Genomic DNA, 16272 nt, shown 5'->3' on the forward strand with positions numbered 1-16272 from the left:
TCTCTCATACATCTGGTATCTCTACTCTGTAATGCCAGAGCTAAAGTTCCCAGTCACCTTAAGCTCTGTACCTTTTGTGACTAAAGTGCAGTCATCTCTTGGCACCTTTTCAACCCCTCAGTCCCACCAAGAACCATGATGCTCTTCACTATATTTCCGCAGAATTCATCTTGAAGTCAACACTCTTGGGGAACATCTCATGGGTCAAGTACAATACACAACAGCATCTTTTTGCTGCAGCACTTCATCGACTGACAGAGGGGCCATTAGGGAGACTGGCTTTCAACCTGGTTTGCAGCTTCAAGGTGACTCTCACTGCCAAGGAGATAACTTAATGGTGCATTTATTTGATTGTTTGTGGGGCGGGAAATATTCCATCCAAATGTTTCTTCAAATATATAGCATCAGGACATCACACAATGAAGTAATGGACCACTGGAGTCCCAAAGAGCTTCAAATGACACAGGTTTGAGGAGAGTGGCTGGCATTTTTTCTAATTTAGAGTAAATTACAGACCAGTCCTTGTGGAATTTTACTGGGAGATAGGCCTCAGTCAAGCTGCAAGGGTAGCTGAGCCAAGTGAACCCCAAACTCCCTCATGTTTGAAAACAGAAAGACTGTCCCTCTCCCTCATGTATACTGAATTTGGGCTCTTGGGATTGGGTGGGGTTTTCCTGAATGAAAGCATCAGGCCTACAAGTGGTCTGAAAAGGGCGTGTAAACCTAAGGATAGGATTGATATCCACCCCTTCTCCCCAAGGTAGCTGCTGGTTCATTTAGCATCTCTTCCTGGAGGATTTCTGAATTCCCTGCAGGATTTTGTCCCTGGGTTGCTCGGCACGGAGAGGGTGGTGAAGCAGAACATTCCATTTCACTGAGGGAACCCAGGCCTCCTCTGGTCACATCTGGCAGCACCTATGGGGAGGCATCACTTTCACCATGCTGTTGATGTCGGTCAGAAAGCTGTCCAGCACCACACCCCCAGTGAGATTAAGCATCAAGAGGGAGGCCGCTTGCAACTTCTGAAATGCCAAGTATCAAGCTTTGGTTTTTGAGGCATAGGCACAGACATCAGGCATCTGCCCACTCACAAAAAACAAACAAAAAAAAGCAGGTCCCTGAGAGAGAGGGGCCACAGGACAAAACATGCAGGATGATTGAACGTACAGTTTGACATTTTATTTCATCTATGACTGTTTCTATGAAAAACTGTAGGAAACTCGTGGTGACATTGGTTTCAAAAAGATTATCAACCTGATTATACTGACTAGAGAATTAATTAATCACTGACATTTGTCAAAAAAGTAATTGAAATTCTATTACTTCATTATTAGCATAATGAAGAGATTGTGTTTGCCCTCTCTGGCAATCAATCAAGCATCTGGGATGCACTTCAGTGTCAAGAAACTAAATGTAAAACCAGAAAGCATTTGATTTGAAAAGGGGTTATTTTGCTTGTTTGATGGATGCCACACACTATTTTTCAACAGTTAAGTATTTATTTTTGTCTTTCAGATGATAACTGTTAAAAGTCAGAGATCACAGATGGCAAACTGAAATGGTTTACCTAAATTAAGGGAATAATTTGAACTAGAGATATATAGGGTAAAACTAGTAATTTCTTCCATGACTTTCCATCAGTAGATCTCAGGGTGTTTTTTTAAAGAAATCAGTATCTTCCCTGTTTATCACTGGTAAAAGGGACAAGAGAAGTGAAATGATCTGTCCTTAGATAAATAAAAAATCAAGACCTGAACTCAACACTCCTGAATCCACTGCTCTGTCATCCTGGTAAAGAGGGTTAGTGGCATTTTCAAAACAAAGGGATGATGTTGTCCCTTACTCATTACTGAAGCAAAAAAAGTATTACTTTATCACAGCATACAGTAACATAAGCATAGAAACCAGTATCTCATAAATGTGATGCTTGGCTGCCAGCTAAGCTAAATACCTTCAGTGAGAAGCAAGGCAGAATCATCAGGGTAATTTGTTCTCTTGTTGTCTGGATGCACTCACAGCTACCATCTGCTGCTAACCCTCTACTTGAATCACAATGCCACATGTACTTAAGGCACAGCCAGGCAGCAAATCCTGCAACTCGAGGTCAGGAGTTGCTTTGTCTGCTGAATAGCAAAGACCCAAATGAACCTGTTCAACAGCATTCTCTGAACATTCAATTGAAACTCTTTTCCAAATATCAAGAACTTCAGCAGAACCTTGTAGTTTTTCACACAGCAATGAGATATAATTTATTTTTCTGGTCTCTCAGACATATGGAAAATCAGTGAAAACTTGAACAGAAAACAGCAGCTGGAGCTCCTTTACAAGGAGTCTCTGGGTAAGTGCAACCACATGTATTAGATTCAGGGCTGGTGGCTTTTTTCTCAATCTATACTGACTGTGATAGCAGCAAAGATTTATAGTTTGTATATCTTTTTGCTTCAACAGTTGTATTGAGGTGTAATTCAGGTGGTGGACAGGATGATAAAACTCAGCTTGCCAATAAAGGAGGATAAAAAAGATTAAATTTTTGACTTGGCTCAATTTTGGCTTAAAATCAGATAATTTATGACTCAGCATGACTAAAAATGACAAACTCTCAGATTTCTTTTAGGGCGTAAGAGTAACCATCTTCTAGTACTGACATGGTCCACAGGGTTCAAACTTAAATTTTGATATTTATCTACATCTAGATAGATAGATAGATAGATAGATATAGATAGATTGATAGATTAGATAGATAGATAGATAGATAGATAGATAGATAGACAGGTAGATAAAGATGGATAGATGGATAGATGTGTGGGGGGGTGGGTGACTGTGTATACACTCTATGTAAGACAAAAAAGAAAAAGCATGGTTACATCATTAAGAAAATTTTGAGTGTTTCTTCCTAAGAAATATTTAAACCTATAGATAAATATACAGAGATAGAGTCTTCTTGTAAGACTTTTGCAAAGATTTCTGGGGATTTTGAATGTAGCAAAAATACCCATGGCCTTCTGGATGACTTTGAACAAATTTCTTTTTCTTTTTTTTTTTTTGGTTCTATTATTCCATTTTAAAATGGGGGAAATAATACTGTCTCTGTTTGGAAAGTGTGTGTGTGGGTACATCCACTAAGGTGGAAGGTATTTCTACCACTGGGATAACCACTTTGCTGAGCCATAGGCTTACCAGCTCTGGGTAACACAGCTGTTGCTGTCTCCCACTGGCAGAAGCCTATCACGTTGTGCTAAAAGTACAGAACAAAAGTTTGCAGGAAGAGATTATGCCAATGGCATGGCTGAGCAGGAAACACTGGAACAAATCCTGCACGATGACCACATAAGTGCTCAGGCAGAAACAGAAGCCAGACAGCAAACCTGGGGATTTCAAGGTCCATTTCAGCAGCTCCTGGTAGCAAATATCTTGAGGCAGCTCGGATGGATGTTGGAACTGGTTCTCCCTGAGGAGGGGTCGCAGCTGCGACAGCACCCATAGCTGGGCACAGCCCAGGAGCAGGGCCTTGGCCAGCTGGACCAGCAGGGTGGGCAGCAGGTACAGCAGCTGATGTGGCTTGTCCCAGAGCAAGACTTGCAGTTCAGGGCAGACTGGCAAATTATGGCTGTCAGTGGGATGTTTGTTACTGCAGAGAGATGTGCTGGATACTGACCAGTCCTCATTTACTTGTGTAGCCTCTCTGCTGGCTCTCACACGTGCTCATTCTGCCTCTTGGCATGATATCTGATGCAGGTTGTCCCCTCTCCTTATGATCGTTTTGTCTTTCTCTTATGAGCACAGGCAGGGCTTAACCTTTGACTGAGTTTTGCAGGTGGTTTTAGTGTGGTTTTCACTTCTGCAATTTGATGACAAACATAGGTCCCTGTAGTCTGGTGATAAAGAAGATTTTTGCTACATTTTACCATTTCACAGTTCCATCAGCAGACAGAGATTTGAACCACAGAAAGTGATGTAAGGAAAGGATGGGATGGAGACCTGACCTAGCACAAGTTAATTACAGTGTTAGACTAAATATTATTAATGCATTTCGCATTTGCTTAAGCCTTTCCTTTGAATTTTAAATTTGCACTTCATTTTCAAGCAATGAAAAAATTATTTTTGTAATATATTCAGAAGCAAATAAGTAAACAAGATTTGAAGTAATGAAGGCAGAAAAAATAGCCTCATTGTATTTCTAACTCTCAGGGGAAATTGATAATTTTCTTTTCAAAACTGCACATTTTATAGATTCTAATTTTTAAAAAATAAAATGCCACTTCCTAAAAAATTTATATATTCCAAAATGTATTCCAAAACAGAGTTATCATAATAGTGATGAAAAAGAAGGGGGAATGTTGCACATAATACAGACCAAAGCTGACTACAGACTTAATAGAACCTGAGCAAACTTTCTTGTGGATAGCAGTTGTTGCCCTGTGGTTATTGTTATCACTGCAATCCAACATCCTTATTTAACCCCATCTACCTCTACTGCCAAATGGTCTGTGGTGGTAGTAGCTCTGATATAAATTTGAATTGCAAAGACCAATGCTATTTTGAAGGAGATATTATGAGTGTCTGTAGAGATTCAAAGGCTCTCCTTTGAATTACTTCTTCCCCTATTCCTGAAAATGGTCATCAAAAGTTATATTTCATACACTTCAAGTCACTGTATACCTCCAAATTAGTCTTTACTAAATGAGACATTGGTTTTCAAATCTAATTCTTTGATGTATCAGTGACATTTAGACTTTTTTCATATAAATTATATTCGAAGTCTGTAATTCAGAAAATTATCTGCGATTCTAGAGATAAATAGGGGTCATTTAATCCAACTCTAAATTCTTATCTCTGTTTTTTGTTATGTGTATGTTTTCTCCCATTGCTAGACACAGATAAGATCCTTTGACCTTTTTTTACTGAGAAGAAAATAAAGGTTATTTTTAGGCCAGGAGTACATGTGGCATTTTCCCTAATTTTCTTATATCAGGAAGTTTAGTGCTCAGCTCTTTCCAGGGTGCATATTTCCTCCAGGAATCACAGAATTATAGAGCCATTTAGAATCAAATAACCTCTAAGGTCATTTGGTCCTACTGTTGACCCAGCACTGTTGAGTCCACTGCTAAAGCCATGTCTATAAGTGTGGCACCTACACATCTTTTAAATACCTTCAGGGATGGGGGCTCCACTGCTTCTCTGGACAGCCTGTTCCAGTGCTTGACAGCCCTTTTCATGAAGAACTTTTTCCTAATAGCCAATCTAAGCCTCCTCTGGTACAACTTGAGGCCATTTTCTCTTGCCCTATTGCTGTTTGTAGCAAGAAGAGAACAATTCCAGCCTGGCTGTACCCTCCTTTCAGGCAGTTGTAGAGAACAATAAGGTGCCTCTGAGCCTCCTTCCCTCCAGACTAAGCAACCCCAGCTCCCTCAGCTGCTCCTCAGGAGACTTGTGCTCCAGACCCTTCATCAGCTCTGTTGCCCTTCTCTGAACATGCTGCAGCACCTCAATTTCTTTCTGGAATGAGAGGCCCAGAACTGAACACAGGATCCAAGATGCAGAGTAAAAGCAGAGTGCTGAGTACGTGGTATGATCACTGCTCTGACCCTGCTGGCCACACTTCTTCTGACAAAAGGCAGGATGCCATTGGCCTTTTTGACCACACTGATGACTCTTTTTCCATCAGGCAGCTTTTCAGATGGTCTGCCCCCAACCTGGAGCACTGCCTGTTGTTCTTATGACCCAAAAGGACCCACCACTTTGTCTTGTTGAACCTCATAAAATTTGCTTCAGCCCATTAATCCAGTATGTCGAGATCCCTTTGAAGAGCCTTTCTACTCTCCAGCAGATAAACATTCCCACCCAGCTTGGTGTCATCTGCAAACTGACTGAGGGCACTCAACCTCCCCATTCATAAAGATGTTCTAAAGATCTACAAGAACCCCTCAGTGATAAAGCTGTTAAACAGGACTGGCCAAAACACTGAGCTCTGGGAAATGCTACAAATGACTGGATACCAGCTGGATATAACTCCATTCACCACCACTCCCTGAGCTCAGCCATCCAGTCAATTTTTTACCTAGCAAACAGTACACCTGTCCAAGCCATGAGCTGCCAGTAGAGTGCTGTGAGAGAGTGACAAAGGCTTTTCTAAAGTCTAGGTATCAGAAAATGCTGAAGAAATTCACGTATGTGGGAGAAAGAGAACCAAAGCAATGTTTATGACCTATATACAGAAGTTGTTGGGAAGTCTTTATTATGTATATTTCATCTTTTCAGATATTTTGGGAAAGGTCATAACAAAACCTGATTTCCATCTACAGGACAAAAAGATCTCATGACTCTTAGAAGAAAAAAAAAATTTCTATTTTTGGGGGGGTTTTTTTATCAACCAAAACAGAAAGGTAAAAGATACAACACAGCAGCACTCCTAAGTGATGTGCCTTGGCAAGGCTGCTTTGACATGTTGCAACTGTCTGCAAAGTCTCCATCAGCTCAGCACAGACACACCTGGGGCTTCTGACTCTGTCAGATAGTTGTGTCTGAGGGCTGGGCTTTGGGAAATCACATTGATTTATCTGATTGTTTTATCAGTTTGTGGAGAGGCTTGGACATCCCAAATCTCCTCTCTGCTGTACTCAATGAGAGATAAAGCTTCTTTCAGCAAGAATCATTTTGCCTTCCTTTTCTTTTTGAAGAATCCAGTGCATTTTTGAATGCTATAGAAACTATAGGAGACCATCCACTTAGAGATATTATTTTCTCCTTAGCTGCTTGCTAATCTTGTAGAGCAATCATGTCTCTGAAGATTAATGTCTGAAATTGAAATACTTCTCAGTAATTTTGGTCTGGACAGGTCCTGATTTTGTTAGACTCTTTTGTTTCAAGTTTCTAAATTATCACCTCTCAGGCTCTATGCAGTTATTTTATTTGCTTGATTTATTATAGGGAGGGAATTCACACTTAATTCAGGCTGAGAACAAATTTTTCTACAAATGTACTTTCATATTTAATTTAATCTTCTGCTTTTTCTCTTCCATTTTTAACTGTGGTTTTTTAGAAAAGAACTTGCAAGCTCCCCAGTAGTCATTCAATGAAATCTTAAGCCTTTTTTTCTGTCAGAAGTCTGCTGCTGAGACCCAGCTTAAGCACTGCCTTTTGCTGCACAGATGAAAGGCAAGAATAGGAACTTAAAAATAGAACTCAAAGACAATGCAAACACCAGTGATCTTTATAAAAGTTACAGGTAATAAAAAAACCAAAAATAGACATATTTGTAAAACAATGAAGATACGCTATGGATTTAAACTTGGTCTATCCCTTAAAGACAGAAGTCTCTGCAAATTACAACAAAGGCTTTATTTCTCAGTCACTTAGTGAAGGAATATCCATCTAAAAGATGGAGTTTATTAACTGTCCAGTCATAGCCAAGTGACACATCCAGTTTGTCAGAGAAGGTGTAGAGCTTGGCAGCACAAAGAGGTTCTATTTTGTAGGTATTTTTCTCCATAGCCCTGTGTGGGTGACTAAACCAAAATTAAAATACAAACAAACAAATAAAAAGATATTTTATTTGCTGGTAAAGATTTCTAGAACACAATGAAACATGGCCTTTTTTCTTTATAGTGTTTGGATCCTTATAAATTTATAATTTATAGTTTTATATTTATTAAGTGTCTTTTGGGCTTTACAAGTTTTAGAGAGGGAAAGTTGGGGGTATTCCTCAGTTGCTGGTCTGACTAAAAAAAAGCTGGCATTTGTTGAACACCAAGAGCTTCATCAGGCATTTAAGTTTTCAAGTCCAAAATGTGTCCTTGTCAATTAAAATATATTTCATAGCCTCAATTTTCTTTTTTTGTCTTTTTCAATAGATCCATTAATCCATTTACCCATTCTAATTACAGAACTCTCATTTCTATTCCTATTGATTTGAGCAGTAATTTTTCCATCAGATTTAATGGTGCAGTACAAGACTACAGATTCTCATCAGAATTAAGTCCCCTGATGCAACAGCTTTTATAAATTTATATGGGTCAAGTATGGCAGGCACAACACATGCAAGTTACTATGGTCACAGATTCTCTTTCAAATGAAGCTGCATATTTTGTGTTTTTCTGCTCAAAATTGTTCTACACATCTGATTCACACAGTTTTGCTGTGAATATTTTGTGCCATCTTTTCAGGTCCTGAATTACTTTAGAAACAAAAAAATAAAGTTACAAAAACAGGTTTTTTTAAAATCTCCAATATGCAAATTGTATCACTTAAAACATACCTAAGCATCAAATAATTGGGTGGGTGCCAGTGAACAATTGTTTTAAATATGTTTAGTGTGAAATATATATTCCTTCAAGCATTCTATATATGTTATTCTATATACCTTTCCACTCTGTAGCTTAGTTTTTGGGCTTGGTATGCAACATTGCTTAATTAGGTCTATCACTTGCATTATATCACTATGCTGATGGCACCATTGATTTTCAAAGAAAATCAAAATTGAAATTGAAATTATATATCTTAAGTATATAGATTTATATATGTAAATGGTCTTGATTTTTTTTGATGCCTGTTTATGATAATCTTGTACATCTTTAGGTATTTTTAAATTCTTCCTTTTAGTCTGAGAAATTAAGTTGTCACATGTCGATTCGTGTCTAGTTTTGTAGATATTATCACTATGTTCCTTATGATTATTCTCTAACTCTACAGAAGGCAAAGAAGCAGCAGAAATGACAGGCCCACATCATCCAGAAAACATGTACATACCTAGTGGTATCTAAAAGACACAGTGGATTAAGAAATTTGCTTCACAAATTCAGTGTTCAGTAGCTAAGGGGCTGCAACTCTGATTTTGCTAAAACCTAAAGGCAATTCAATAAAAAACCCAAACACTAAAACTTTCAAAACAATCCTTGAAAGAGAAAAAAAGTTTCTAGGCTGTTTGAAATTAAAGAAAAAAAAAAGGAAAAAAAATTGAACAAAAATCCCACACAGAAAATATTTTGATAAAGAAACCCTTGGTATCTTATGCTAGTATCAAAAATTATAAATTGATAATTGGCATCAATCTGTCATTGTCTGTAATCTGGATAAAAATTGCCAGGGAGCAAATTTCGCTGTAGTGAAACAGAAGAACATATTGTCTTCTGTCTCCTTGAGCAACACAAACTGGAAACCTTCAGAAAAAACGACTGGGTGGATGTGGATCAGGCTGATTCAGTATCATAGTTTCTGAGCCAGTATCAGAATTGTAGCTTGATCTCTGATAGTGCAGTTTACAGAATAAACTGACTTTGGCAACTTAAGTAGGTTCTGTCCTTCCCCTCCTTCTCCCAGTCTTTGATATCCTTACTCCCATTCAACACCTGTATTGAACAATTGATTTTGCAGGCCATTCAAAAAACACACAATTTATACCTGATTTTTTTAGAGGACTGCGCAAAAATAATTTCTGAATCCAATGTAGCTTTTCAAATTTATAGAATAGCTTATATTTGAAAGTAACTATGGATTTCATCTTGTCCAATGTCCTACCCATATAAGTTATTCTGGCAGAATTCATGCTGCTACACATTTCTGGAGAGATGTTGGACTTAGTACTACTGAGAGCTCCTATCTCTTTGAAAAATTTTCCCTGTCAAGTTCATGTGGTGCATCACATTTTCTTGAACAGGTGATGCAGAAAGAACATTAGTCTGAAAAACTTCCAGCATGTTCAGAGAATTTCTTGTGTTTCCAAAGTCAGAGCTCTGTGAACAAATTTTCCTTCAAAAGTCTTTGCACTTGTACTGAGCACACTAGATAGAGGATAAGATTAATTTCATCCCCACATGCATTGAGCACTAGCATGGTAGCAAGGCCAACTCAGATTTGACATATCTTCTCTTTCTTCTGAAAAAATTAGCAGGTGCTTGTCCCGTGCTTAGATGTCTTCGGCACTTTCTGCAAGCTTGTCAGCTTAAATTAGGTTACTTTGATGGGAATCTCATTAGCACCTGCTGCCCTTTGAAGTGCTAGCACTTTGAAATTGTGGCCATCACAACAATACAGAACCACTCTTTCCCCACTGTTCTGCATCCCATATGCATCAGACTAAAGTAAATGCAATATAAAATCAAATGCTATCACTGGTTTCATCCCCTTAAGCTCATCCAGATAGATTGCTTTGCTTCCTCTTGCTGCGCCCCTTCTTGATTTATGGGGAGCATAACACTGCAAGACTTTGACCAAAAATGTTCTTGCTGGATAAATTAGTATTTCAAGGCCATACTCTCATACTGTTCATGTAAATAGAAATCCAAAATTATCTTGTAAATGTGAGATTGAAATATACTTCTTCTTTGCTTCACTTTCTTCAGTGTATTTAATTCTAAAAATATACAATAAAAGAATCACTCTGCTCCATACTGTTGCTTCGATTTTCATGGCCATAGATGTTTTTTCCTTTTGATCAGATTATCCAACTACTTGTCTCTTTCACCAGGGAAGGTGGCCCAGGGCCAGCTGCCTGCAGCTGGGCTTTTCTCATCGATCTGCATGGAAAACCTGCACTCCCAAATGCAGCAGCACACTGAGGGATGCTTGCACAAATGTAAATAAGAACTAAATGCATGATGCACTGAATAATAGCTTAAACAACACTTTATTCTTTGCTGTTAGCTTGTGCAGTGTGTCTGTCTAGAAGAACATCATAGCAAATGCCTGTTAGACTGATGGATGAAGAACTGTAGTGTTTTAGTGCCTTCTTGTGCTGATGCCTAGAAGTGCAGGTAAGTGAAACAATGAATTTCGTCCTGCTCAGACATAGTAAAGGAACAAACTGCTGCTGCATTTTTCAGGTCTTTGCTGACCTGAAATTTCTCAGATAAATAGCCTTTTTTCTTCAGTGACAGAAAAGTATTTCAACTCAGGCAACAGCCACTGTAACAGTTGGTTCAAAGAACCCAGTAAAACCAATTTTATACTAAAAATGCCTGTGCTGAGAAAAAGTGTTGCTTGGAAAGGTGTGATGCTACAGGAATTGCTCTTAGTCCTTCAGATCCCACAAGTGTCTTGCTCAGAGTTGTGCCCAGACAAAGTCAGTCACATGGAAAAGCTTCCCTTTGCTGTGAGCTGGATATTCAGGTCAGTGATGTTCATGAATAGAATTTAGGCAAACTTCATATCCACTTAATCATGTGAGGGGAAAGAGCTGGCAGTGGTTTAGAAGGACTAAGGAAAGGGGAGCTCAAGTGAATGCACAGTGTCATCCCATTGCTCCTGAAATAGCAAAGGGCAGCACCATCTCCCTCAGTAGGCTCAGGATGCAGCACTTCATCCTCTGCTTTGGGCATAACCATGACAACTCCCAGCCTGGCTCCCTGCTTCCAGAAAAAAAGCACAAACACACAAATCTCTCTAGCTTCACCTTCTTTTTGCCTGTCCAGATAACTGGGAAGTGCACAGAAGTTTTGCAGACTCATGCTTTCTTTGCAATGTGAGAGCAAATCACTCCTTCCCTCAAATCCCTACCTTCCTTCTAGGCTCAGTATCCATTCAGGTTTCACTTAAGGCTACAGTCAAAAGGCTTAAGAAACAGACAGCAAGTAAGATTAACAAATCCATTCTCTGTAACTTATTTGGAAATTTTCAGGCTATGCATCAACAATGTCAACAGTGTCACTGTTTGAGAATTGTTTATAGTCTGCAGAAGTATGTTTCTGCCTTTCTTATTATGGAATTTTCCATTTTCTCCTGAAATATGTTGCAGGGAGAAACAGTGTTACTATGATAACATATCTTCCTGAGTATAAGTCTGCAATGTGCTGCATAAAATATAATGAACTGAATTATAGAAAAGAAAATACATACAGAGTCTGGAAATATAGATCAAATGCATGGTCTGTTAATCTCTGGAACTTGCTCAGAAAAAATCCCAGAGGAAATTCCAGCTCTTGTATCATTCTGAATGCAGTGGAATTTCAAAAAGCAGCTTGGTAGCATGTTGAAGATTGCTGAGGCTCAGTTACTTCACAGGCTTATGTGCTCAAGATGTCCCTGACAGCTGTCAGCCCTGAACACTCAGCCTGAGAGCTAAGGCACAGGCTTGAGTATTTCCACTTAGCACATTGTCACCAGCAATAAAAACTGTCCCATGTGAATTATGTCCCCAGAGATTCCTATGTCAGTTCTGCAGCTTTGCATAGGTGCAGTTGATGGAGGCATTGGAGATCTTTCTTCTACTGAGCCATGAGACTTAATGAAAACATTTATCTTGTCATAAAAAAAAACCAGTAAAAGCAATGAACTGCATTTCTGTATGGTAAAATGAAACTATTTTTACAGAGCCACCAAAAAATACTCTAAATTAAATATCCGGAAATTTTCCTGCACAGGAAAGAGTAATTTTTTCACAGAAGGTAGACATAAAAGACTTAATGCACATTTCCAAATTTAATTACTGTTAAGTTCCCTACCAGTTTAGGATGTATTTCAGAAGATGTTTGTAAAAACCCTCATTTTTAAAGGCTGTACTTATTTCATTGAGAGTATTCTGTCACTAGTTTTCCATCAGGCCTCCAGCAAGCTAATCAATTAAAGCCTCTTTGGAACAACAACAAAAAGTACCAATCCATTTGGGTCACTGTGTGAAATAAAAATGTCATTACTGTGGGAGTGCCTTTGTTCAAACGCAGAAATATGCTTCAGCCTGGAGCCAGTTTTCTGCAGGTCGAGACATCAGCTGATGTCAGTTTTAAGCAAGTCATTTTATTTTGCAGTAAAATGAAAACAGGAGGTGCCAGTCCTCTTAACAGGATGATTCTCCTCTTGGTCCAAATTAAGGCCCAGCTACTAGCAATGCATTTCACCACTAATATTCTAAGCATTTTCTTCAGCTCTGTTTTTCACCACTATAAGAAGTGGTTTCAAAAACAGGCCTCAATCAAGCACATTTTAACAAATTTCAATGGAAGAAGTTCCTTTGCAGTTTTGATTCTCAACATGTTTACACTGCTTTGAGGGTAACAAAGATAAATTATGAACTTATCATTTCAGATGCATCTTCACACAAGATTATGGAAAAATTCAGAATAGAAATAACATGTTGTCTACTATTGACCAAGATCAGTCATAGAACAGCCTGCAGTAGTTTGTGCATCTTATTTATATGAACATATATATTTATAGAAAGGACTAGCAATTAACCAGGTATGAGCACTCTGTTAAATCTCACATTCCTACCCAGTAGAGGGCATTGTAAGTATATGCTCAAAAGCTTTTCTATTATGCAAAGCCAGAGATTTCCTACATCATCATCATTTGAGCTGATAATTACTTACAAAGAACAAGTAATATTCTCCTTTCTATGGTAGAAAGAGGCAGGCTATGGAGAAGAAGGGCTTGCACCATTCTCCCTGTGTGTTGTAATTAGAGCAATAAGAATTGGGTGCAAATAAGAGCAAAGAGAAAATCATTCTTAAGCATAAGAAAATATCTTCTAAGTGCAAGGACAGTTCAGCATCAGAGTAGACTACCTGAATGTGGGATATTTATCACTGGAGGTCTTTAAGAACTGATTAGGCAGGTGTCTGTAAGAAATGGGTGAGGGATCCACCTTGAGAACAGCCTGGAATAAGCAAGCTCTTGAGATTCCTTACAGTTATGTTTCCAATGACTGATTCCAGTACTTAGTGGTTTCTCAACTGTACCATAAACATTTCTTAAACACGCTCTCAAAATTAGGGTACAAGAGCCCAAAATAACCTCTACTCTTTTGGAAGAGGAATGCTACCACTTAATAACAGAATGAATATAACATTAGAGAGACATCCCTATATAGGTGAAGGAACATCCTGTTTCAGAAATGGCATTTGATCTTTGTGCACACTTATGTCAATAGGATCACATTAAGGGTGACAATCAAGAAAGGATTGCTAAGGAAAAGAGAAAAGTACACAGCTAGGAAATGTATTAAAATTGCTTTCATCAAAGGTTTTCTTGTTTAATCCTTTTGTGTGCAAAGTTAAAATTTTACCTGTTTGATAAAAATTTTCAAAAAGAGACAGGGAAAATAATGTCTTATTATTATTTCTTTCAACTTATGCTTGTCTGTGGGATTGCCCCAACTGAAGTGAAGGACCTTGCAAATCTGAAAAAAAATAAAGTTTTTCTGTGCAGAATAATCTTAAAGAATCTTCTGGAAGCATCACAGTCAAACATCCAACACCAAATCTTAGCATAGTGGAATGGTAACAAAAAGAGATATAAAACTGTATATCTTATATTTTAATAATTGAATGAGTCTACACTCCTAAAGCAGAATTGGAAAAAATAGAGGACAAGTATATTTTGCATTTACACCGGGATAAAGTCCATTCTTTGATTTTTGTTCTTTTCTGCTTGTTGATATTCAGAGAGCTACAAATGCAGGCACAGTGGCAAAACAGGAGGAGACCTGAAGTTTGTAGTAAGAGAAATTGAACAAGTGCATAGGAGAAAGCAAAGGGAAAATGAAGAAAACAGCAGGAGATGGAAAGCACAGGAAAGTATCTGGGCTCACTTTAATTTACACCATTCTAGAAGGTGTTCAAGCCCCTGAGGGAAACAGTAAAAGGGATTCATTATAGCAGGTATAGCTTATTAATCTAGCCTTGAAGAAAAATTGATTTTTCTTAAAGAGGAAGGAAATGGAATACAATTCACTCAAGAAAATTAGTGCTGCAGGCTATTCCATTGGAAAACTGGGCAGGGGAAAAAAAAGTTCTGTTAAAAAGATCAGCTTTGAAGCTTAGTCTGGTATAGACAACACTGGGATAGTTACCTGTGGTTTTATTCACACTGTGAAGTATGAAATAATTATCAGCTATGTTTTTGAAGAAAATTATACATCATGTGACACAATTATGTACAAAATATTTGTGTTTCACCTGTCTGGAGCATTTCTCCATCAAGGGAAGAGAATAGCAGGCTTAGAGGAACCTGGAACAGGAGTAGCAGTAAAGCCTTTGCAAATTTTTTCTTTGTTTATCATTGAATCACAGAATGTTCTGCATTGGGAGAGACCTAGAAGTTACAACCCCTTCCCATGGGCAGCAACACCGTCTGCTGGACTATGCCCAAAGCCCCATGCAGACTCACCAGGAATATTTCCTGGGATGGGACATTGACAGCTTCTCTGGGCAGCCTGCTCCAGTATCTGGGTATCTGTATTGCAGAAAGTGTTGCTCATCATGTATGAATAGCTTATTTATTTGGGTGTGACTTTTCACTGTTCAGGCCATTCAGTGCAGTTAGGTCCCCTGTTTTTAAACACAAATTTGTAGAAGCCTAGTCTGAATTAGTTCTGATATTCACACCAGTCCAGGGAAGGAGATAGTAAGAAATGCTCATTCATTCCTAAAACTGGTGGCTAAAATACAAGCAATGCCTTTCAGGAGATGCCCTAATTTCTCCAAAGACTGTAGGGAGAGCTATAAGTGTTGTAGATCAGATAATTAACTTTTAGGCAGCTCTAGAATCACAGAATAAAAGAATGGGCAAGGTTGGAAGGGACCACAGTGGGTCATCTTGTTCAACTTCCCTACTAAATGGGATGACCCCCTAAGCAGGGTCATCCTAGAACACATGGCACAGGATTGTGTCCAGATGGCTCCTGAGTATCTCTAGCAGGGAAGACTCTACACATTCTGGAAAATCTGTACCAGTGCTCAGTCACCCATACAGGAATGTTCTTCCTCATGTTGCCTATCTTCCCATTGCTTGTCACCACCTAGAGGAACCTGGAAACATCCTGTTGACACCATTCTTTCATTCATTCTTTCAGATATTGATACACATTGGTGAATTCTTCTCTCAGTTGTCTCTTCCCCAGGCTGAACAGGTCCAGTTCCCTCAGACTTTCCTTGGAAGACAGGTACTCCAGTCCCTTCATCATCTTCATTGCCCTCTGCTAGACCTGCCACAAGGGCTCCATGTCTCTCTTATGCTGAGGAGCCCAGAACTGGGCACAGCTCTCCAGATGAGGCCTCACCAGGGCAGGATCACCTCCCTCAACCTGCTGGCAATGCTCTTTCTGATGCACACAAGATGCCATTGGCCTTCTTGGCCACCAGGACACACTGCTGGCTCATGGACAGCTTGTTTTCCACCAGGACCTCCAGGTCCTTCTCTGCAGAGCTGCTTTCCACCAGGTCAGCCTGCATTCTGTCCTGGTGCCTGAGGTTATTCTTCCCAAGGGGCAGAACCCTGCATTTGTGCTTGCTGGACTTCAAACAATCCTTCTCTGCCCTGTCTCCACCCTGTTGAGGTGCTTCT

Source organism: Zonotrichia albicollis, chromosome 3, assembly GCF_047830755.1.
Source record: "Zonotrichia albicollis isolate bZonAlb1 chromosome 3, bZonAlb1.hap1, whole genome shotgun sequence".
Lineage (NCBI taxonomy): Eukaryota > Metazoa > Chordata > Aves > Passeriformes > Passerellidae > Zonotrichia > Zonotrichia albicollis.